General features: G+C 38.1%; 1 protein-coding gene across 2 annotated transcripts in view; it reads left to right on the top strand.

Annotated features, from left to right (window-relative positions):
• RNF144B (ring finger protein 144B) overlaps positions 1-26,177 on the top strand; it is a 274,965-nt gene extending 248,788 nt beyond the window's left edge. For both annotated transcript variants that reach the window (XR_004352057.1, XR_004352056.1), the window contains 2 exons: positions 15,092-15,173; positions 22,928-26,177. The gene's annotated coding sequence lies outside the window, so the exon portion shown is untranslated. The remainder of the gene's footprint in view (positions 1-15,091; positions 15,174-22,927) is intronic.
• The last annotated feature ends 236 nt before the right edge of the window (positions 26,178-26,413 follow it).

The raw sequence follows: 26,413 nt of genomic DNA, 5'->3' as shown, positions 1-26,413 counted from the left end.
AATGAAAATCAATAAGGAAACACAAGCTTTAAATGATACATTAAACAAGATGGACTTAATTGGTATTTGTAGGACATTCCATCCAAAAACCACGGAATACACACTCTTCTCAAGTGCTCATGGAACATTCTCCAGGATAGATCATATCTTGGGTCACAAATCAAGCCTTGGTACATTTAAGACAATTGAATCGTATCAAGTATGTTTTCCGACCACAGAGCTATGAGACTAGATATCAATTGCAGGAAAAAATCTGTAAAAAATACAAACACACGGAGGCTAAACAATACACTACTTAATTGTGCTCGGCCCCGGGCGTCCCCGGGAGTCCCGACCAGCAGGACAAATCCTTGTGAGTCCGAGGAGGAACCTGTAGGGGTTGAAAAGAGAAGAAGGGGCAGGAGACGCGAAAGAATGGAGGCAAGACAAAATCCTGATCAAGCCTCAAACCTTTATTGCTGCAGTAGCTGTATTTATACAGTACAGAGAAAGGGGGGCGGGATCCGGAATAAGGGAAGTACTTGGCAAATTATCATTGGTGCTGCGTGCGCGGGCTTTCGTTGGAAGCGCGGACTTTCGTTTTTAGGCGCGGGCTTTTATCTCATTAAGCAGGAAGAGAAGCAGGATGTCGGCCATCTTCTAATGGCGAAAACTTCTTGGCTCCCAACACTTAATAACCAAGAGATCACTGAAGAAATGAAAGAGCAACTCAAAAAATGCTTAGAAACAAATGACAATGAAAACGCAACGACGTAAAACCTATTGGATGCAGCAAAAGCAGTTCCAAGAGGGAAGTTTATAGCAATACAATCCTACCTTAAGAAACAAGAAACATCTAAAATAAACAACCTAAGCTTACACCTAAAGCAATTGGAGAAAGAACAAAGAAACCCCAAAGTTAGCAGAAGGAAAGAAATCATGAAGATCAGATCAGAAATCAATAAAAGAGAAATGAAGGAAACAATAGCAAAGATCAGTAAAACTAAAAGCTGGTCCTTTGAGAAGATAAACAAAATTAATAAACCACTAGCCAGACTCATCAAGAAAATACAGGAGAAGACTCAAATGAATAGAATTAGAAATGAAAAAGGAGAAGTAACAACTGACACTGCAGAAATACCAAGGATCATGAGAGATTACTACAAGCAACTATATGCCTATAAAATGGACAACCTGGAAGAAAGGGACAAATTCTTAGAAATGCACAACCTGCCAAGAATGAACCAGGAAGATATAGAAAATATGAACAGACCAATCACAAGCACTGAAATTGAAACTGTGATTAAAAATCTTCCAACAAACAAAAGCCCAGGACCAGATGGCTTCACAGGCGAATTCTATCAAACATTTAGAGAAGAGCTAACACCTATCCTTCTCAAACTCTTCTCAAATATAGCAGAGGGAGGAACACTCCGAAACTCATTCTACAAGGCCACCATCACCCTGATACCAAAACAAGACAAAGATGTCACAAAGGAAGAAAACTACAGGCCAATATCACTGATGAACATAGATGCAAAAATCGTCAACACAATACTAGCAAACAGAATCCAACAACAGATAAACGGATCTTACACCAAGATCAAGTGGGGTTTATCCCAGGAATGCAAGGATTCTTCAATATATGCAAATCAATGTGATACACCATATTAATAACTTGAAGGGGAAAAACCATATGATCATCTCAATAGATGCAGAGAAAGCTTTCGACAAAATTCAACACCCATTTATCATAAAAACTCTCCAGAAAGTAGGCATAGAGGGAACTTTCCCCAACATAATAAAGACCATATATGATAAACCCACAGCCAACATCGTCCTCAATGGTGAAAAACTGAAAGCATTTCCACTAAGATCAGGAAGAAGACGAGGTTGCCCACTCTCACCAGTATTATTCAACATAGTTTTGGAAGTTTTAGCCACAGCAATCATAGAAGAAAAAGAAATAAAAGGAATCCAAATCAGAAAAGAAGTAAAGCTGTCACTGTTTGCAGATGACATGATACTATACATAGAGAATCCTAAAGATGCTACCAGCAAACTACTAGAGCTAATCAATGAATTTGGTAAAGTAGCAGGATACAAAATTAATGCTCAGAAATCTCTTGCATTCCTATACACTAATGATGAAAAATCTGAAAGTGAAATTCAGAAAACACTCCCATTTACCACTGCAACAAAAAGAATAGAATATCTAGGAATAAACCTACCTAAGGAGACAAAAGACCTGTATGCAGAAAATTATAAGACACTGATGAACGAATTAAAGATGACACAAACAGATGGAGAGATATACCATGTTCTTGGATTGGAAGAATCAACTTTGTGAATATGAGTCTACTACCCAAAGCAATCTACAGATTTAATGCAATCCCTATGAAACTACCAGTGGCATTTTTCACAGAACTAGAGCAAAAAATTTCACAATTTGTGTGGAAACACAAAAGACCCCAAATAGCCAAAGCAATCTTGAAATGAAAAACGGAGCTGCAGGAATCAGGCTCCCTGACTTCAGACTATACTACAAAGCTACAGTAATCAAGACAGTATGGTAGTGGCACAAAAACAGAAATATAGATCAATGGAACAGGATAGAAAGCCCAGAGATAAACCCACACACATATGGTCACCTTATCTTTGCTAAAGGAGGGAAGAATATACAGTGGAGAAAAGACAGCCTCTTCAATAAGTGGTGCTGGGAAAACTGGACAGCTACATGTAAAAGAATGAAATTAGAACACTCCCTAACACCATACACAAAAATAAACTGAAAATGGATTAAAGACCTAAATGTAAGCCCAGACACTATCAAACTCTTAGAGGAAAGCATAGGCAGAACACTCTATGACATAAATCACAGCAAGATCCTATTTGACCCACCTCCTAGAGAAATGGAAATAAAAACAAAAATAAACAAATGGGACCTAATGAAACTTCAAAGCTTTTGCACAGCAAAGGAAACTATAAACAAGATGAAAAGACAATCCTCAGAATGGGAGAAAATATTTGCAAACGAAGCAACTGACAAAGGATTAATCTCCAAAATATACAAGAAGCTCATGCAGCTCAATACCAAAAAAACAAACAACCCAATCCAAAAATGGGCAGAAGACCTAAATAGACATTTCTCCAAAGAAGATATACAGATTGCCAACAAACACATGAAAGAATGCTCAACATCATTAATCATTAGGGAATTGCAGATCAAAACTACAATGAGATATCATCTCACACTGGTCAGAATGGCCATCATCAAAACATCTACAAACAATAAATGCTGGAGAGGGTGTGGAGAAAAGGGAACCCTCTTCCACTGTTGGTGGGAATGTAAATTCATACAGGCAGTATGGAGAACAGTGTGGAGCTTTCTTAAAAATCTAAAAATAGAACTAACATATGACCCAGCAATGCCACTGCCGGGCATATACCCTGAGAAAACGATAATTCAAAGAGTCATGTACCAAAATGGCTATTTACAATAGCCAGGACATGGAAGCAACCTAAGTGTCCATCAACAGATGAATGGATAAAGAAGCTGTGGCACATATATGGAGTGGAATATTACTCAAGTATAAAAAGAAACGAAATTGAGTTATTTGTAGTGAGGTGGATGGACTTAGAGTCTGTCATACAGAGTGAAGTAAGTCAGAAAGAGAAAAACAAATACTGTATGCTAACATATATATGGAATCTAAAAAAAAAAAAACAAAAAAAAGAAGAACCTAGGGGCAAGACAGGAATAAAGCACAGACCTACTAGAGAATGGACTTGAGGATACAGGGAGGGGGAAGGGTAAGCTGGGACGAAGTGAGAGAGTGGCATGGACATATATATACTACGAAACGTAAAATAGATAGCTAGTGGGAAGCAGCCGCATAGCATAGGGAGATCAGCTGGGTGTTTTGTGACCACCTAGAGGGGTGGGATAGGGAGGGTGGGTGGCAGGGAGATGCAAGAGTTATGGGGATATATGTATAACTGATTCACTTTGTTATAAAGCAGAAACTAACACACCGTTGTAAAGCAATTATACTCCAATAAAGATGTAAAAAAAAAAAAAGAAAGATCCTTTTTCCTTCTTTCCCCACTTCCTGTTCTCTTACATCAGCCACTAAATGATCTTCCTCTAGTTGAGGAAGCTGGCAGCCTCCAATCTGCAGCCTTTAGATAGCCAGCTAATTAAGGGGAAAGCAGGTGTGGATGGGTCTATTCAGCCTGTAAATAAGTGCCAAAAATTAAAGTTATTGGTCTATGAGTGTTAGCAGGTGGATGCAGTATTTTATACCTTTTATAAAGTAGGGGAAAAGGAGGGGGGTTAGAAGGCGTTAAGGGTCGGGAAGAAAAAATGACTTTTATAACTAAAAGCTCTTCAAAAGAGAATGTGTCTACTTCTGAAACATTGTCTTGTTTGGCATTAATCCTAAAAACATATAATTGCCTGCCCTAAGGGTGTAATATTTCCTGAGTACGGCTCCATGAACTGTATGGCGTGGGCAAAAATAATTCATGGTCTCGAGCTGATACTGGCATAACTCATGACTGACTGCAGACATAAGTGCCTGTGTTCTTTTGTGATTTCTGTTCTCCATTTCTTACATATGCTCAAATGCCCAGAGTTCCCTATCTGCAAAGCCCCTCACTTAAATGCTGAGAAAAAAATATGATCTATTGTTGCACAACTTAATGCATTACTTAATGAAGCGATGTGGAAATAAAATTTATATGAGGAAATGAATTCCTGGGAGCATACTTCTCCCTTTGTCATTTCTTTTTTCTTCCCGATTTTTCCCCCTTTCTTTTTCCTTCCTTTGTGTGTAATAATTTATTTTAGCAATTCTTAACTGGAGGATATTTTTCAGTAGAGTGTTATGGCAGAAGACCACAAGAGCATCATATATTATGCATTCAAAATACATTAATACACGGCTGAAATGCTAACCCATACAATAGAATAATTATAGTGTATCTTCATTGAAATTGTACACATGGCTTTGTGATCACGCTCATTAATTTAGGTCTAAATGAAGCAAAATTATTCTGCATGGCTGCTGAGTTAATTTATGTGATATAAGTAAAGAAAAGTTAAATAAAGTGTGATGGAAAATGAGATTGAAGCCAAGCAATTAGGTCCAGAGGAACAGGTTCACTCATCTCCCCAGGCTTGCTGCCCTCTTGTTTACAAAAATTATTCATGTTATTGCAAAAATTTGTTCATTTTAAGACTGTATCATGGAATGTCCTGATGGAAGTTCTGAAGCATCTTATTCACAGCTAAATTTTAGAGGGGAAGAGTAATGTACCAGTATGATGGTTGCTTTTGCTTGGAGCTATTCAAGTATCCAGGTAAAACAACACAAATTTGTCTATTGATGTGAGCCTCAACTCCTGCCATAATGGGAAAAATGCTTTGCTCTAATGAGTAGTATTTTTAGGGATCTGAAAATCTTACAAGTAGAGTGCATATTGTATATTCTCTCTAGTAGTCAAAGAAACTGTTTTTCAATTGAGGAGGAAAAAGTGTCACCATGATTTTTTAATAGTACAGCAATTTATGTATGATGTGTCTTCGGAAAAGCTACCCCATTGCCTTCTATCTTATTTTAGCCCGTTTCAGGGTTTTTCAAAGTGGTAACTAGTTTCAGTTTTGTGATCAGTGCGATAATAGTTGTCTTACAAGACAGAGGAATGATTATATTTCTATATTTAGAAAAGAAACCGATTATGAATCCAAATGCCATTTGAAAGCATCCACAAAAGCCTCTATCCTTCGTTTACTATACTTCGTTTACTATACTTCGTTTACTTCGTTTACAGTCTACTTTGTACTCCTCAGATCCATTGTCTCACAGAACCAGTTGTAAAGATGGTGTAAAGACTTTTGGTCAGAAGGAAAGAGGAAGAGAAGATAATAAAGAATTTAATGGAACAGAAAATTGCACATTCTGAATTCATTTAACAAATCTCTACTTTTTATTTTCATCATGAAGGGAGCAAATGTCCATTTCCCTCTTTGCCTTTCATTTTATTCTGCTATTGCCGATGGTTTTCTTTCATGCTGCTTTACTTAGTGTAGAAAATACAGTGTCAAGGATTCAAGTAAATATACGGTTAAATCTTTGTTCTCAAGATTCCAAAGATCAATGGTAATATTTTCCGGCACAAATATTTAAACTTTAATCCTATAGAGTATTTTATTTGTCCTCTCTATTCTGTATCACATGATTTATGCAATCCTTGTCTTGGCTTGAGGCACTTGAAAATAAGGTCTTTTTTTGCATATCAAGGAGTGTATGAAGTTCCAAATATTCTCTCAGATATTATGAGATCAATTGGGGGAAAAGTGCTGCCTCAGCAGAAATGCTGTAGCTGTCACTGATTTGTGGAGACATCAAAGGGAAATGAAGGGAGACCAAAGACTGAATAAAGCAGTCATTACAAGTATAAGTAATCCCAAGAACAAAGTTTTACTCATTTATAGTTTCCACAGTTTTAGAGAGTTAGTGCCTGGGGTTTTTCCTTGGCCCCTTCTGTTTGTGTACAATTATCTTGAGACTGATTTTCCAGCAAATAGTATTCTCAAAAATGGGAGTAATTCATGAGAATGTATTTATTCAGTGACTCATTAAAACTACATTCACATTTTTACTAAGTGATACAGTTTTGATTTTGTACGTGAACTGTTTGGCATAGCATTATTGACTTATATTTGCTTTGAATATTTATACTTAATGCTTATGAAGCTTTGGTCTCTATTTCCTTTAAATCATCAGTCTAACTTTCATTTTTGTTTCCTTAATATAACTGCCTTCCTCTACCTCTCTCTCCTTTTTCTGTTACCTCTAGTTCCTTATCCTCTTCTTAGGAGATAGGGAACCAACCCAGTTTTACCTAAAATTAAAAACTCTTGCCTTGGAAAGCATGCTCTGCAACTATTCATGATTCCCTGTGCTGACTCATCATTCTCTCCCAGGATCGCTGCACCACCCTACATCCCTAACGGTGTCCTACCTTAACCTTTCACCTGACTCTGACTCACTTAACTCTGGCTTTAGGGTCCAGGAGTACATGGTAAGTAGTTTCTCCCTGTTATGGGTTGAATTCTGTTGCCCCAAAAGATATGTTCAAGTCCTAATCCCAGTACTTGTGAATGTGACCTTATTTCTAAATCATCTTTGTGGATGTCAGCAAGTTAAAATGAGGTCATACTGGATTAGGATGGGCCCTAGTCCAATGACTGATGTCCTTACAAGCAGAGGGAAATTCGGACACAGACACACAGGAAGAACAACATAAAGACAGAGGCAGAGATTGGAGTGATGCATCTATAAGTCAGAGAATGCCAAGAATTGCCAGCAACCACTAGAAGCTATGCAGAGGCACAGACATATCTTCTTTTACAGCCTCTAGAAGGAGTGAACCTGGCCACCACCTTGGTTTTGGACCTCTAGCTTCAAGAGATGAGAGAATAAATTTCTGTTTTTTTGAGTGACCCAATTTGTGTTAATTTGTTACAGAAGCCCTAGGAAATTAATTTAACTTTCTTTTTATATATTTTAAAAGTTATGTAGTTTTTTTTTCTAGTTTAAAAAGAAAGAGAAAAAGAGGTTCTTTTTTCTTGCTTCAATTACTATGACACTTTTATTGTATTTTAGGCTTCATTGAGATAAAATTGACATATAACATTGTGTAAGTTTAAGGTGTACAATGTGATGATTTGAGACGTATATTTTGTGAATGTTTATCACAATAAACTTAGTTAATGCATCCTTTACCTCATATAATTACAACTTTGTTGTTATGATGAGAACATTAAAGCTGTACTCTCGGGGCTTCCCTGGTGGCGCAGTGGTTGAGAGTCCGCCTGCTGATGCAGGGGACATGGGTTCATGCCCCGGTCCAGGAAGATCCCACATACCGCGGAGCGGCTGGGCCCGTGAGCCATGGCCGCTGAGCATGCACGTCCGGAGCCTGTGCTCCGCAACGGGAGAGGCCACAACAGTGAGAGGCCCATGTACCGCAAATAAAAAAAAAAACAAAACAAAACAAAAAAAAAAACTGTATTCTCACAGCAACTTTCGAGTACACAATACAGTTTTGTTAACTATAGTCACCATGCTGTGTATTAGATCCCCAGAGCTTATTCATCTTATAACTGAAAGTTTGTACCCTTTGACCAACATTTCCCATTTCCCTCATCCCTAAACACCTGGCAACCATCATTCTACTCTTTGTTTCCGTGCATTTAATGTTTTTATGTTCTATTTATAACTGAGATCATACAATATTTGTCTTTCTCTGTCTGCCTTATCTCACGTAGCATAATGCTCTCAAGGTCCATCCATGTTGTTGCAAATGGCAGGATTTCCTTCTTTTTATTGCTGAATAATATTCCTGTGTGTGTGTGTGTGTGTGTGTGTGTGTGTGTGTGTATCACATCATCCTTATCCATTCATCTATCAAAGGACACAGGTTGTTTCCATGTCTTAGCTATTGTAAATAATACTGCAGTGCAGATATCTCTTCGAAATCCTGATTTCATCTTCTTTGGGTATATACCCAAAGTGGGATTGCTGGATCACATGGTAGTTCTATTTTTAATTTTTTGAGGAAACTCCATAATGTCTTCCACAGTGGCTGTACCAGTTTACACTCCTACCAACAGTGCACCAGGGTTTCATTTTCTCCTCATCCTGGCCAGCATTTGTTACCACTTGTCCTTTTGATAATAGCCAATCTAACAGGTATGAGGTGTATCTCACTGTGGTATTGATTTGCATTTCCCTGATGGTTAATCATGTACCTTTTCATGTACTTGTTGGCCATTTGTATGTCTTCTTTGGAAAAATGTCTATTCAAGTCCTCTGCCCATTTTTTAAAGCAGGTTTGTTTTTTTTTTTTGCTACTGAGTTGTATGAATTCCTTATATTTTGGATCTTAGCCCTTTATCAGATGTATATATGGCTTGCAAGTATTTTCTGCCATTTTTCAGGTTGCCTTTTCATTTTGTTAATTGCTTTTTGGTGTACAGGAGCTTCTAAGTTTGATGTAGTCCCACTTGTTAATTTTCACTTTTATTGCTTGTGTTTTTGGTGTCATATCCAAAAAAGTCATTACTAAGAACGATGTTGAGGAGCTTTTTTTTTTCTTTTTTCGGTACGCGGGCCTCTCACTGCTGTGGCCTCTCCCGTTGTGGAGCACAGGCTCCGGATGTGCAGGCTCAGTGGCCATGGCTTACGGGCCCAGCCGCTCCGTGGCACGTGGGATCCTCCCAGACCGGGGCACGAACCTGCGTCCCCTGCATCGGCAGGCGGACTCTCAATCACTGCGCCACCAGGGAAGCCCTCGAGGAGCTTTTCATCTTATGTTTCTTCTAGGAGTTTTACATCCTTAATCCATTTCAAGTTAATTTTTGTGAGTGGTGTAAGAGAAGGGTCCAATATCATTGTTTTGAATGTGGATATCCAGTTTTCTCAGCACCATTTATTGAAGAAACTATTCTTTCCTTATTGAGTATTATTCTTGGATACTTTGTCAAATATTGGTTGAACATATATGCATGTATTTATTTCTGGGCTCTCAATTCTGTTCCATTGGTCTATATGTCTATTTTGAGGCCAGTACGATACTGTTTTGACTAATATTGCTTTATACTTCAGTTTGAAATCAGAAAGTGTGATGCTTCCAACTTTGTTCTTTCTCAAGATTGCTTTAGCCATTTGGGGTCTTTTTTGTTCCATGTGAAATTTAGCATTTTGTTTTCTATTTCTGTGAAATATGGCATTGGAATTTTGATAGAAGTTGTATGTAATCTATAGATTACTTTGGGTAGTATGGACATTTAAACGATATTAACTCTTCCAATCCATGAATATGAGCTATCTTTCAATGTGTTTTTGTCTTCTTCAGTTTCTTTCTTCAACGTCTTAAGGTTTCCTGTGTATAGATCTTACATTTCCATGTTTAAATTTATTCCTAAGCATTTTCTTATTTTTGATGCTGTTGTAAAATGAGATTATTTCCTTTATTTCTTTTCAGATAGTTCATTGTCAGTGTATAGAATCCATTGATTTTTGTATGTTCATTTTGTATCCTGAAACTTTACGACGTTTATTAGGTATGACAGGTTTTTGTTTTGTTTATGTTGTGGAGTCTTTAGAATTTTCTTTATACAAGATTATGTAATCAACAAACAGATACTTTTAATCCTTCCTTTTTGATTTGGATGCCTTTTATTTCTTTTTCTTGCATGATTGTTCTGACTAGGACTTTCAGTATTATATTGAATAGAAGTGGTTAGCACAGGCAGCCTTGTTTTGTTCCTGATCTTAGAGGGAAAGCATTCAACTTTTCACCATTGAGTATGATGTTAGCTATGGGTTTTTTGTATATGGCTTTTATTATGTTGAGGTACATTCCTTCTATACCCAATGTGTTGAGAATATTTATCATGAAAGGATGTTGTATTTTGTCAAATGCTTTTTCTGCATCTATTCAGATGGTCATATGATTTTTTGTCTCTCATTCTAGTAATATGGTGTATCACATTTACTGATTTGCGTATACTGAAACATCTTTGCCCCCCAGGGATAAATCCCAGTTGATTGTGCTGTATTATCCTTTTAATGAGCTCTTGAATTTGGTTTCCTAGTATTTTGTTGAGAATTTTTGCGTCTGTATTTATCAGGGATGTTGGCCTGTAGTTTTCTTTTCTTGTAGTATCCTTATCTGGCTTTGGTATCAGGGTAATGCTGGCCTCATAAAATGACTTTGGAAGTGTTACTTTCTCTTCAGTTTTTTTGGGAAGAGTTTCGTAGAATTTATCCGTGAAGCCTTTTGGTCCTGGGCTTTTGTTTGTTGAGAAGTTTTGGTTACTGATTCAATATCCTTACTTGTTATTGGTCTGATCAGATTTTCTGTTTTTTCATGATTAAGACTTGGTAGGTTATGTTTCTAGGAATTTATCTATTTCTTCAAGGTTGTCCAATTTGTTGGTATGTAATTGTTCACAGTAGTCTCTTATGATCCTTTCTATTTCTGTTGTATCAGTTGTAATGTTTCCTTTTTCATTTGTAATTTTATTTGAGTTGTTGCTCTCTTTTTCTTGGTAAGTGCAACTAAAGTTTTGTCAGTTTTGTTTATCTTTTCAAAAACCCAACTCTTAGTTTCATCGATCTTTTCTATTATTTTTCTATTCTTTGTTTCATTTATTTCTGCTCTGATTTTTGTTATCTCCTTCCTTCTGCTAACTTTCAGCTCAGTTTGTTCTTTTTCTAGTTCCTTAAGGTATAAAGTGAGGTTGTTTATTTGAGATCTTTCTTTTATCTTAATGTAGGCATTTATCCCTATAAATGTCCCTCTCAGCACTGCTTTTGCTGCAACCCATAAGTTTTGGTATGTTGTGGTTTCATTTTTGTTTGATCCCAAAGCAGGATCTTCTTGGGTTGCCCCAAAAAGCTGGGGAAGCTGATTGTTCACCGTACTCTTTCTTTCCCTGTGAGGGGAACTCTTTGTAGCCAGGGAGTTTCTTCTTGGCACTGAGCAAGGCCAAGTTGGGGGATGAGATGATGCAGGTAAAAATGAAACTATTTTCCTTCCCTTTTTGTGCGGGAAAGTTTTTTGTTTCAGTATGTTTTTGAAGTGTCTCAAGTTTTTTGTTTCATTATGTTTTTGAAGTGTCTTAAGTAGACTCCAGAGCTCTCCAAGTATGTTTTGTTTGTAAATATCTGTCTAAATGTTGATCCTTGTGGGGCGATGTTGGCTGGGGTCTCTTACTCCACCATCTTGGTGACGTCACTCACTATGATGCTTTTAACTAGTTACTGTGAGTCAGAATCATGGAAGCTCACAATTCAAGGGAAGGGAGCTAAGGGATTGTCTAACTAGAGTCTCATGGCAGGCAAGTGATTTGCCAATAGTCACACTGTTAGTAGTAAAGTAGAAGGAAGACAACCTGGTATGGTAGAATATACACAGATCTTGGTGTCACATAGACTTCGGTTGGAATCCATCTCTACAGCTCATTACTTATAAAAAATTTTAAACTCTTCTGACCTTTAGTTTCCTCACTGGTAAATGGAAGAAAACCACCTGCTTCTCAGGAATATTGTATGGAAAAAGGAATTGTCTTAGTTAATTCAGGCTGCTATAAAAAAATAGCATAGATTGTGTGGCTTAAACAACATTTATTTCTCACAGTTCTGGAGGCTGGGAAGTCCAAGATCAGGGGGCAGCATGGTCAAGTTCTAGTGAGGGTTCTCTTCCTGGCTTTCAGATGACTGCCTTCTTGCTGCATCCTCACAGAGAAGAGAGGGAGAGGGAAGAGCGATTGAGAGAGAGCTCTGCAGTCTCTTCTTTTAAGGGCACTAATCCCGTCATGAGGATCCTACCCTCATGACCTCATCTAAACCTAAACCTAATTGCTTCCCAAAGACCCTGCCTCCCAATGCCATCACTTTGGAAGTTAGGATTTTAACACATGAATTTTGGGGTCACACACATTCATCTCATAATCTGAATAATAACTTAAAGTCCCTAAAGAAACTGGCTATGGAATACTTGACAAATGTATGTTTTCTTCTAACTTCCTCTTTTTGTCTGTAAGTAGCCAGTGAAATTTTCCATCTCTCTGTGTTGGGGCATTGCATTAGATCATTTTCTTTGTGAAGTGGTGCTGGTATCTGGTAAGTGACTGCATGTTTAAGATACCCATAGTATCCAGGGACTGGTACACGCCAATACTCTCTTTCACTCTGGCAGTAGAAAGCTTGAAAATGGCAGTAATTGTTTTTATGTTTACAACAGATTTTATGAATGTTTGGAGAGACAATTTTTAAGTAGCATGTTGTACCTTTTCCCTGTTTAGAGTACCACTGAAGCCTTACTAGAAATGGGAAGTTTGCGTGGTGTAATGGAGAGAGCACTACTTTAAGTCAGTGCTTAAATCTGACAAATTTGAATCTGTATTTAGGCTTCATCAGATACACTTTATAATGTTTGGAATATTATTTCACCTTCATGAAGTTCAGTTTCGCCATATCTCAAATGGAGCTGAAAGTTTATTTTTAAGATCAGATGGGGTATATGTGTGTATATATCTATATATCAGTGTAAGGAATTGAGGAGGGAAAGAGCTATGACAGAAAGGCAATGTTGTTGCCATATAATATGTGAAGATAAAACCCTAAGCTACTCACAGTGTGACTGTGTGCAAGTCACTCATCCCCCATAGGACCCTAATGCAGTGTCTCGATTCATTTGAAATCAGTGTGTATTCACAGAATGCCTGGCCTGTTTAAGGCAACATAGCTGAAATCAGAGCTCTACCTTATGTCAAGGTTTTATCCTACCAGGTGGTCTTTGAGTTAATTAGCCATCTTGAATACTGTGCAAATGTTTTTACTGAATTCTTAAAGAAAATAAGACCCCAAAATCTCCCACTTAGCTTGGGACTATGCAAAAAGAGTTTACTGAAGCATGTCCAGATATTTCATAGCTAATATACTGTTTTTACCTTTATTAGCAAAGGGCAAACAGAATTCTAAGTCTACCCTTTAGTTACACCCCCTTAGTTCCCATAAATGTCTTAGAAATGTCCCCAGTCTCAGGAAACCTTGGTATGAGAAGCTCTACTTAGAATCATTATCTTGGATAGGTAGAATGAGTTAGCTAATCTTCATTGCATACTACCACAGGTCATGCTGTGGCAAAAGGAGGGTAGCAGACACACACTTGGATGACCCCGTAATGATCACATCCTTGTGTAATCAACTCCCCTTGAGTGTGAGTGGAAGCTGTGACTTGCTTCTAACTGATAGAATATGGCAAAGGTAATAGATGTCACTCCTGTGATTATGTTATAGTATAAAAGACTGTCTTGCTGGTAGACTAGCTCTTGAGACTCTTTCTTTCTCACTGGATTTAAAGAAGTGGTCAGCCATACTGGGGGGGTGGTCCATGTAGCAAGAAGCTGGGGGAAGCTTTTAGGAGCTGAGGGTGACTTCCAGTTGGCAACCAATTAGAATCCTGGGCCCTTGGTCCTATTGTAAGAAAATGAATTCTGCCAACAGCCTGAGTGAGCTTGGAAGTGGATTCTTCCCCAGTCCAGCTTCCAGATGAGACCATAGCTGCAGCTGACACCTTGATTACAACCTTCTGGGGCCCAGTTAAGTTGTGCTTGGACTTGTGATCCACAGAACATATGACAAAATGATACGTATTGTTTTAAGTCTCTAAGTTTGCAGAAATTTGTTACCCAGAAATAGATAATTTATATAATAAAGTAGATATTCTATTTTATTCAATTTGCTATATATATATATTTATAATTGGAAAAATAGATTTGCATTCTATATTTAAAAATATTTTCAAGTTACTTTCTTTTTAGTATAAGAAGCAAAGAAAGCAGTAATAGTATCTTAGCAAATACTATAAACCACATCTAAAGTACTATGCTCTTAAACCTGCTCTAAGCCTTTAAATGTACAAAGCAGGTGTGAACTTTAAAAATAGTTTTCTACCCCATGTGTGTAGTCTGCTACACTAACATTTGGGGTTGGGAGGGAAAGGAGACGTTATGAAATGTTCATTGAGGTGTGATACACTGATTGCATATGACAACTTCCTTTCAGCAAGATATAGTGCATTCAACCATTTTGAGTTTTATTTAGTATTTTTTCTCCCAGAAATCATTATAGATGCTTTTAGTTTGGTAACAGACAGATTGGCAAAAAAATATATGATTGGCAAAAGTCTGGGCTCTGGAGGCCTCATGAATTAGGTATTGCCCTTGTACAGCCTCAAAGAGTTTCCATAGGTGGGAACTTGCCTTTCTTTTTGGTGAGTCCCAATATTCTCCCAGGTTAAGCCCAGGATAGGAAGCTGGGGCCCAAGTACTAAAGTTTAATGAGCCGGTCATGCAACAACAGGAGATCTAGCTCCTTGGAGTCTGAGATGATTTCTACTTCACAGCACAAAGCCACTTAATAGGAACACATAAAACTTTGCTTCTTTTTTTTCTTCAAGAGAATGTACAGAATTTATCAGAAAAGGGAGTACAACTCAAATTCACAGAGTGTTTCTTTTTTTCAAACAGCATATCAATGAATACAGGCATACCTTGGAAAAATTGCAGGTTCAGTTTCAGATCACCACAATAAAGCGAATATCAGAATAAGGTGAGTCATATGAATTTTTTGGTCTTCCAGTGCATATAAAAATTATGTTTACACTATACTGTGGTCTATTAAGTGTGCAATAGCATTATATCTAAAAAAATACATACGTTAATTAAATACTACTTTATTGCTAAAAAATGCTAAGTTTCATCTGAACTTTCAATGAGTCGTAATCTTTTTGCAATAGTTACATCAAAGATTGCCGATCACAGATCACCATAACAAATACAATAATAATGAAAAAGTTTGAACTCTTGTGAGAATTACCAAAATGTGACACAGACATGAAATGAGCAAATGCTGTTGGAAAAATGGTACCAATAGACTTGCCTGACACAGGATTGCTGCAAATCTTCATGCCTTAGCTGCATGATGGAACCTCCTGAGAGATTAAAAAATCCCAATGCCCAGGTCTTACTACAGAATTATGTCAGAACCTCTGGGGCTAGGTTGAAGTCATCAGTTATTTTTTTATTTTTAATTTTTTTGCAGTACGCGGCCTCTCACCGTTGTGGCCTCTCCCGTTGAGGAGCACAGGCTCCGGACGCGCAGGCTCAGCGGCCATGGCTCATAGGCCCAGCCGCTCTGCAGCTTGTGGGATCCTCCCGGACCGGGGCACGAACCCGTGTCTCCTGCATCGCCAGGCGGACTCTCAACCACTGCACCACCAGGGAAGCCCCATCAGTTATTTTTGAAGCTTCTCAGGTGATTTCCAAGGTGAAGCTAGTGTTGAGAATTATAGGGACTTTAATTTCTATTTTAGACTCACACTTTCACTGTAGTCACACATTTGATGTCTTGAACTAAAATGTAATTCAGGTAAAACTCAGGAAATAAGCAAAAACACACAAAGAAACTAATAAAACCAAAGGACAAAATAACAGCAGCAGGACTTCCCTGGTGGTGCAATGGTTAAGAACTGCCTGCTAAAGCAGGGGACACGGGTTCGAGCCCTGGTCCGGGAAGATCCCTCATGCCACGGAACAACTAAGCCCGTGCACCACAACTACTGAGCCTGCACTCTAGAGGCCATGAGCCACGACTACTGAGCCCGTGTGCCACAACTACTGAAGCCCACGCACCTAGAGCCCGTGCTCCACAACAAGTGAAGCCATTGCAGTGAGAAGCCCACTCACTGCAATGCAGAGTAGCCCCTGCTCACCACAACTAGAGAAAGACCACATGCAGCCACAAAGACCCAACGCAGCCAAAATAAATAAATTAAAAAAAAATAACAGCAACAACTATATACTTTTTATTCTCCCAAAGGTGCATTTACTCTTTCATCATGCACTTTTTGTGCACCTATTTTAATTTTCACACCCTGCTAAGGACTGGTATTCAGGAACAATGACCCAGGCCCTGACCATACAGAATTTTGATGTAAATAAATCAATAGTTATAACTTCAATAGTAGAGCTATTATTGAGTAATAAATAGAGTGTTAGATAAGCATAGAAATGAGGAATATAATACAAATAGGGCTAGGGTTATGAGAGCCTATGGAATGAGTTGATACTTGATTAGAGTCTCAATGGAAGGGGATTGACTCAGATGGAAAAGCAGGGGAAGAGCGTTAATAATATGATGGAACAGCATGTGTGAAGGCATAGGGGCAAAGGAAAAACATGGCCCTTGTAGGCAGAATAATGCCCCCCCCCCCACTCCCAAAGGTGGCCACATCTTAACCCCTGGAACTTGTGGACATGTTATATTGCATAGCATGGGGAAATTAAAGTTGCAGGTGAAATTAAGTTTACTAGTCAGCTGACTTTAAAATAAGGAGGTCTTCTTGGATTATACAGATAAATCTGGTAAATCACAAGGATTCTTTAAAGTGGAAGAGGGAGACAGAAAGGAGGTCAGAGTCAGAGAGAGATATGAAAATGCTACACTGCTGGCTTTGAAGCTGGAGAAAGGGGCCAGGAGCCAAGGAATGCAGATGGACTTGAGAAGCTCAAAAAGGCAAGATATCAGATTTTCCCAAACAGCCACCAGAAGGAATGAAGCCCTACCAACACCTTGATTTTAGGCTTCTGACCTTCATAACTATGAGGTAATAAATCTGTGTTTTTCAAGCTACTAAATTCTTGGTAATTTGTTACAGCAGCAGTAGGAAGCTAATACAGTCCCTTGCAGGGAACTCCAAGTGGAGTTATGTTTGTGAAAAAGTGTTAGTGAGCTGTTGAATGACTTTCAGCAGGGTAGGAGATGAAGTAGAATCATATTGTAGAAAAGCCACACCTGTAGCAGTGTTGATAATGGTTTGAAATAGGGTTACATGCAGAAGGGAGCAGGATATGAATAGAAAGATTAGAGGGGAGACTAATGTAATTTGAGCAAGACTAGTAAAAAGAATGGTAATAGTTGCTTTTTTTTGAGGATGTCCTTATACATAATGTTGCATTTTACACCTTAAATTCTAATTTTTAAATCTTAAAAAGACCCCTCTCAAATGAATTTTTTTTTTTTTTTAAACATCTTTATTGGGGTATAATTGCTTTACAATGGTGTGTTAGTTTCTGCTTTATAACAAAGTGAATCAGCTTCAAATGAAGTTTTAATACCCACATTTTATGGGTGAGGAAACTGAGGCTCAGAGAATTTAATAAAGTTGCACAGGATTATACAACTAATTAGTGGTGAGCTCAATTTGGAACCAGGTCTGTTGACCTCAAAGCCCATGGATTTTCCAGTATATCACTGTATCCAAAAAGAAAGACAGATATCAGTTAACCTGAGAATGAATGAGAAGATTTTTAAAAGTGCAGGAAATCAGGGCCACTGGAAACAGTCTATAGCACTAGAGAAGCATTTGAGGGTTTTAGAATAGTAAATGAAGTTCAAGAAAATGAGCCTCAGTCATGAAGGGAAAAAAAGGTTAAACATTGACTTTGCTTTTTTTCTATTAAATATTTAAACTGTTTATAACTGTACCATCAACATTTAATAAGGATATAAAATATTTGCTGTCTTTGAGGGTCCATACTGTTTAGTACAGTCTGATGGGTGAGGATTTAGCTGATATAAATCAGTGCAGAGTGGGTGCAGCTGGGTGTATTAGGTAATAGAGTACAACACCAAGTGGAAATCAAGAAAGATGGCTTGATTTCTGGAACATGTATTTCTGTAGGATAATAAAAGAAGTCACGGTCAGGGAAGTTCATAGATGTACTCAAACATCTACATAATTATGAAGGATGACCACGTGTATGGTGGATGAGCTTCAGCTCCTTTAGTATGTTGTCAAAAATCCTAACATTCTAATTGTTCTCAGTAAGGCTGAGGATCACTGAACTATGCTTTGTTCATTTCTGCTTCTTCAACGCCTAATAGGGATTTGTTAACTTGACTAAATGCATATTAAAGTACATTTTTCATATAATTGTTACTGGTTTTGGTTATATGCTGCTGCCAAGATTTTAGCCCTGATCAATTATAGCTCCAGTCCATTTATTTAATGATATCTTAAGAAAATCTAAATTCTTAGTTCGTACTATTAATTCATAATGAATATTGCCTGAGATAAGAGTGACTTTGATTGTGCTAGAATATTTACTTTTATAATCCAAAGAGATTATCATTAAATTATATTTGCTTCAGTGGGATATGGTGTGTGCTATAACTGTGATATCTGGTTTGAGTGTGATTTGGCTCACAAAGCCACGATGGTGTGAATGTTTTCTGTGGATTCATGCAAAGAATTGAAAAAGAACATCTAAAAGGAGAGAAAAGCATAGACAGGGCTTCACCTCTTTAATCTCAAAAATGAACACACACCAATGTTAACATGGACAGAGAGACACGAGATCCCCAGAAAGGAGAGTGAAATTGATGAGCTGACTCAGAAAATGCAGAGCAAAACAAAACAGCACAGACTGAAAAGTAGAAAAGCTGTCAATAGGTCAGAGGTTTAGAGATGCTGAGTTAAAGAGATATGACAGACTACTGAGACGAAGAAATTCTGCTCACTGATTACATGGATCAATAAGAGGGAGGCCATTAAAATACGTCCTCTTGTATGTGTTATAATACATCTGTCTAAAATCAGGCTCACTTCAATTCCCAGACTGTTCATCTTTCAGACACAAGTTTTTTTTTTTTTAATAAAGTTTCCCTTTATTTGAGATTTTTAAAAAATTTTTTTATTTATTTTATTTTTGACTGCGTTGGGTCTTCGTTGCTGTGCATGGGGTTTCTCTAGTTGCGGCGAGCCGGAGCTATTCTTCGTTGCACTGTGCGGGCTTCTCATTGCGGTGGCTTCTCTTGCTGTGGAGCATGGGCTCTAGGTGCGCGGGCTTCAGTAGCTATTGCACGTGGGCTCGGTAGTTGTGGCTCGTGGGCTCTAGAGCACAGGCTCAGTAGTTGTGGCACAGGGCTTAGTCGCTCTGCGGCATGTGGGATCTTCCCGGACCAGGGCTCGAACCCGTGTCCCCTGCGTTGGCAGGCGGATTCTTAACCACTGCGCCACCAGGGAAGCCCCAGACACAAGTTTTAAATCAAGCTTAGCTTGTGCTGAATCCTCAATATACATGCTTTCAAGGATTAGGTATGCATTAAGAGTTTATTAAATGCTGAGATTCAGTGAATACTATAGTAGCTAACATTTAGGGCAATTGGATTTTTTTTTTTTAAGTTTCTGGAGGTCCTTTTAGTTCAGGGGTCCCCAAGTGCTGACTCAGAGACTAGCTGTCTCAGAATCATTTTGAAAGAATATATAAAATATAGCTTTGTAGTTCCCTCCCCTGGAGATTCTGATTCAAAGTGTCTGAGAGTGCCCAGGCATCTGTATTTTTATAAGTGCCTGGAGGTACAATGCAGGTGTTGGCAAACTTTTTCTGTAAAGGGCAAGAAAGTAAGTATTTCAGACTTTGTGGGCCATCTGCTCTCTGTTACAACCACTCAACTCTACCATTGTAGCCTGAAAGTAACCATAGGCCACACGTAGACAAATGAGCATGGCTGTGTTCCAATAAAACTTTATTTACAACAGGCAGCAGGTTCCTCAAACAATTAAACATAGAAATACCATATGATCTAGAAATTTCATCCTAGACATGTACCCAAAACATCAAAAGCAGGGACTTGAACAGATACTTGTACACCTATGTTCGGAGCAGCATTATTCACAGTTGCCAAAAGGTGGAAGCAGCACAAGCTTTTATCAGTAAATGAACAGATAAGCAAAATGTGGTACATACATACAATGGAACATATTCAGCCTTAAAAAGGAATGCAATTCTGACACATGCTACAACATGGGTGAACTTCGAGAACATTATGGAAGTGAAATAAGCCTGACACAAAAGGACAAACATTGTATGATTCCACTTACATGAAGTATCTAGAGTAGTCAAATTCATAGAGAAAGAAAGTAGAATCATGGTTACCAGGGGCTGGGGAGGGGAGAAATGGGGAGTTATTGTCTAATAGATACAAAATTTTGGTTTGGGATGATGAAAAATTCTGGAGATAGATGATTGTGATGATTGCATAACAATGTGAATGTACTTAATGCCATTGAATTGTACTGAGGAAACGTAAATGGTGAATGTTATGTATATTTTACTATAATAAAAGTAGATTAAAAACATAATTAAGGAGCAGAAAAACAAAAAATAAAGAACAAATGGCAGAAGACACGGATTTGACTCATGGTTATGGTTTACCAGCCCTTGGTCTAATGGTTAGTCAGCGTAGGGAATCACCAGTAATAGTTTATTTCCTTTTGGATTTACTATGGCAACCAAACCTTCACTTTTCTTTGATTTGATTTTATTTTTTCAAAAATGAGAATCTCTGGTGTTTAATTAACATTGTTATGCAATCTTTGCCAACTTCTATGGAAAACAAGTTTCTCTTAGTGTCATATTCAGATAAAATTACATACTATATTGTTATGATCTACTTTCATCTTCCAAAATCCATCTGCCACTAAATACTAGATAAAGTTTTCCAGGAGGAAATATTCCAAATGCATTGTATGCCTTCACTGTTTATTTCTCTCTTTGTCTATGTGTCCTTTGCCCTTGATTCTTGTGTCAGTTAAATTGCTTCTCTTCTTGGGCTTCCCTGGTGGTGCAGTGGTTGGGGGTCTGCCTGCCGATGCAGAGGATACGGGTTCATGCCCTGGTCTGGGAACATCCCGCATGCCACGGAGTGGCTGGGCCTGTGAGCCATGGCTGCTGAGCCTGTGTGTCTGGAGCCTGTGCTCCGCAACGGGAGAGGCCACAACAATGAGAGGCCCACGTACCGCCAAAAAAAGAGAAAAAATTGCTTCTCTTCTCATACAGACAGAGAGGCTGAAAGTGTTTTTCCCCAACTATTCCTTGTTGAACAGTGGCGTGGAAGTCTGTCTCTGTCTTCTATGGAGACAGTTTGGCGATAAGTATTCTTCTCCAAATGCTATTGGTTTACTTATCTTTCCCCAATGATAGTTTAAATATCAAACTTTAACAAAGTGCCTATTCAATTAACGAATTTGGAATGAGTGAATTTATACAAATTACTATGGTTTTATTATTTATAAAGGAATCACCCACTATTTTTATATATAAAACTGGAATGATGTTTAACATGAGGCGATCATGGCTGTTTTATCTATAGAAATTTCTTCAATACAGCAAAATTTTGTACTTTAAAGACTGACATAAGAGTGAAAAGATGTAAAATTAGTTCCCTTATTCAGAACAACATCCTTCGTTCCCTCAGTTTTCTGACCCAACATCTGAGAGAAGTCAAAAAATTACGTTTCCTAAAAGCTTTTGCACAGCAAAGGAAACTATAAACAAAACAAAAAGACAACCCTCAGAATGGGAGAAAATATTTGCAAACAAATCAACAGACAAAGGATTAATCTCCAAAATATATAAACAGCTCATGCAGCTCAATATTAAAAAAACAAACAACCCAATCCGAAAATGGGCAGAAGACCTAAATAGACATTTCTCCAAAGAAGACATACAGATGGCCAAGAGGCACATGAAAAGCTGCTCAGCATCACTAATCATTAGAGAAATGCAAATCAAAACTACAGTGAGGTATCACCTCACACCAGTTAGAATGGGCATCATCAGAAAATCTACAAACAACAAATGCTGGAGAGGGTGTGGAGAAAAGGGAACCCTCTTGCACTGTTGGTGGGAATGTAAATTGATACAGCCGCTATGGAGAACAGTATGGAGGTTCCTTAAAAAACTAAAAATAGAATTGTCTTGTGACCCAGCAATCCCACTACTGGGCATATACCCAGAGGAAACCATAATTCAAAAAGACACATGCACCCCAATGTTCATTGCAGCACTATTTACAATAGCCAGGTCATAGAAGCAACCTAAATGCCCATTGACAGACGAATGGATAAAGAAGATGTGGTACATATATACAATGAGATATTACTCAGCCATAAAAAGGAACGAAATTGGGTCATTTTTCTAGAGATGTGGATGGACCTAGAGACTGTCATACAGAGTGAAGTAAGTCAGAAAGAGAAAAACAAATATTGTATATTAACGCATATGTATGGAATCTAGAAAAATGGTACAGATGAACTGGTCTGCAAGGCAGAAATAGACAGATGTAGAGAACAAAAGTATGGACACCAAGGGGGGAAAGCGGGGAGGTGGTGGTGGTGATGGGATGAATTGGGAGATTGGGATTGACATATATATATACTAATATGTATAAAATAGATAACTAATAAAAAAAATAGCATGTTTCAATTAGTTTGGTAAAATAATACATTTATTATTTAGGGAACAGATTCATACTGAAAGAAGTATACTGATTCAATTGGTAAGTTCTTATTTTTACTTTTTTGCTCTGTTATAGTCCCTTTTCCTGTATTTGTCACTATTGCTTACACACCTCAGATTCCCACAACTAATGGTGGGAGTAAGGAATTAATGTAAGAAGGGGTTTGTGTGTGTGTGTGTGTGTGTGTGTGCGCATTCATGTGCGTGTGTGTATGTGTGTGTGTTGTATACTGAACATGCAGTTGCAAAGCCGTTTAGCTTGAGAGCAGTCAAAGTTCACATACATCTCCATGTGTTGTACAAGTTAAAGTTTTTGTACCTAGCCTTATCATGTTCCTAAGTTTCACTTCTGTTCCACTGACAGATTCTGGAGTGGGACACGGTTATACAATCTTGGATAGTCTTCCAAGAGCTGGCTGTTGTTTTAGAACTTGTGTCGCTGAGGGACATATCTGTGGTGATATTGAGGCCATCTGAGTGAGTCTTGGCCTTCACAAATTCGTATGCTTAAGTACAGGTACTGATGTGCTTCCTTCATTCCCACACTTACGCAATAGTAAGAATCAGCACTTCCTTGTCCGTGTAGGCAATGTGCTAGAGGTGCCAGGGGCAAGGAGATGAAGAAGGCATGATTAGAGGAGTAAGGGCCTTGACCTGGATTAATGATGGTGGAAATAAAAAGGAGTGATTGGAATAAAGAGTTGGCGGATGAGATAGCAGAGATTAGAAAAACAGCAATGGTAACATTTTACTGGTAAAGGAGCTTCTTTTTTATGCCAGGTCTGTGCTAATTGCCTAAACTCTCTCAGTCCCTAACAACACTATGAAGGTTCTGTTATTATACCCATTTTACAGGGAGGTTGAGTAACCATAATTACAGAGCTACCAACTGTTGGAGCTGGAATTCAAACTCCGAGTTTAATTTCAGGGTCTAAGCTCTTAACCGTATGACCAATCTATCGCACCTCTTAGAATGCTCGTCTTCGTATCTGTTTCATGTATTATTTCTTAAGCAGTTGGTGTCTAACTAGAAAGAAAGGTGTAGCAAATCCAGATCCAAAGTACAAGGTCATCGTAATTAGTAAAAAAGTGACAATACAGGGGGGCGTAGCATGGAAGTAGATCAAGTATAGATGGACTATAATTTCTAACTCAAGGAAGCTTGTACTGATAGATGTATCCGTGGGAGTATTGCTTAATCTCTCTGAGCCTCATTCTTCTCAAGTGTGAATGGGTGTTAATTATGTTATATAGTTTATAGTATTATCATGAGAATTAAATGAGATAATGCATGAAAAGTGCCTTGCAGATGATAGGATCTCAATAAAGACTGCTGTATTTTGATAATGATTAAGATGAAATGTGCTGGCTAACTCCATACTGCAGAGTTATTCTGTTATTTGATTCTGGTTAAATAAATGATTGGTGATTATTGTTCATCATGGTTTTCTGTGGAATGCTTATTTGCTTGCAGAAGGGCTATGGAAGTTGTGAACTAACATCAAAACGAAAAAGCGTGAAAGAAAATTAAACAGATATTTGTTGAGTAATCAAACTATCACTGATTTTTTTTTGTGGCAGTGATAGAACATAAACAACGTAATTTAAATTGCATTTCAAATCATAACAGTAATTTGCAGTGTTTTAAAGAACATATTTCCTTCCCAAAGATGTCTGAGTGCTTTGCTGAAATGTCTTAAAAACTCCCAGGGCTGAGTTCAAATTATGGCCCTCCCATCTCCCATCTATTGGCTATGGGGTCCTGGCAAGTCTTTCGCCTCCCTATGCCTCTTTTGCTTCATCAAACAAAACGGTAATAGGCTCAAATTAATGAAGATCTTAGTGTCAGGCATTTAGTTCACATTAATAACAACTAGCCTCCTCTTTTCCATTGACTCGCAAATAATCCCAAACCCACTAAGAAAAAGTTTTCTTTATTCTTTCCACAAAACAAAAGATTGTCACAGAGGCCTCAATATCTGGGTCTCTTGTTTGTCATATTGGTTTTGAAAAAACCCTGCTTTCTTCAAGAGTGATGGGTCCAGCACCTTAGTTAAACAGCTTGCTTACAGGTTTTGTGATTTTAAAAAAGGAACACATTTCACAAATGAGAAACCTGTCTTGTAGCTGGTAGCTCTGTGGTGCTAGGTGACATGGAAGGGCATTGCTCTCTTTCTTGCCCAAAGCAAACTTCTAGGGCCATCTTTGTGACTCAGGTCTGATAGCCAGTGGCCAGCTGCCAAGAAAGCTAAGGCTGAAGGAGCTACCTTCAGCTTCTTCCCACCCTGGAAACTGGTCAACCTGACCCAAGCATATTGTTGGTGTTTTATTGAAAGGGTCGATTTGAGGAATGTTGCGTTTGCCATGCAGTGTCATGCCTCAAAGCCTTGGTTTCCAGCCTTTATTTGTAAGCCTAATTGTTGCTATGGAAATTCAATATTTAAAGAGGTAATTATTGCTGATCTTGTTGCATGTGTCCGTTTCTGATGTCCAGCTGTTAGCTCTTTAGCTCCAGTGTAGCAGATTAATTACTGCTATTGATTACTTTGAGCTTCTCTCTTCACACCTGCAGTCTGTGTAATTAGCTGGTGGCCTCCTCTGAAAATTAGGAGCAGTTTCATTCTGGCACTTTGCCATTTCCCAGCCATGTGCACTGCACTGATGAACAAAAGCAAATCTATTTTAAATAGAGATATCTGGGTAATGAACTCTTTGTGTTTTTGAACTATCCGTGGATAATTCAAATTACCCTCTGTTAGCAAATATTGTAACTCATCTGATGACTATCTGCAAAGAAAAAATTCCCAAACACTGGTTTTTATTCCCATTTCCACCTTGTAGAAATTTGCTCCTGTGTGTGGTTTAAAAAAATCAGAACAGCTTTCTAGTTCTGCTGCCGAGGGTAGTGGGGTACTGGAATAGATTTCCTAATGGAGCCCAGTGGAAGCAGCTGAGTTTCACTCGAGTATTCCAGGCATCCAGATATTAATGTTCATCCTTTTGTTAGATTCACACTCCTAGTCTGAGAGACAACTCACCATTCTTGGGAGTCATTGGTATACATCGGGGATAAAAAATTTCCTGTTAAAAATGATTTAGACAGAGATACGAGAGAGATATTATTGCAGGAGTCTTCAAAATTTTCTTCCCAACTTTATTTCAGTTAGTAAGATACTTTTCCTTTCTGTTCATTGGAAACCAAATCTGACATTGCCAATTACCAACATCTAGACTTTTGCTTCCAATGTCCTATTATGATACTTTCTTTTTTTTTTTTTTTTTTTTTTTTTTTGATACTTTCTTATCTGTCGTGTGATACTGCCTAAACACTCAGGAAATACAAGTTGGTAGTAGAATTAGGAGTGGACTTCCCAAGTAATGACATGCAGTGATTACTAACATGGCCAGCTGTTCTTTTCTATGCTGACAGGGTCCCACTAATATTCCCCTTAGCTATTTAACTTGTGTTGAGTTATTATACTAAGG

Source organism: Phocoena sinus, chromosome 11, assembly GCF_008692025.1.
Source record: "Phocoena sinus isolate mPhoSin1 chromosome 11, mPhoSin1.pri, whole genome shotgun sequence".
Taxonomy (NCBI): Eukaryota; Metazoa; Chordata; class Mammalia; order Artiodactyla; family Phocoenidae; genus Phocoena; species Phocoena sinus.
The sequence above is the reverse complement of the archived record's forward strand: the minus strand, read 5'-3'. Positions and strand labels throughout refer to the sequence as shown.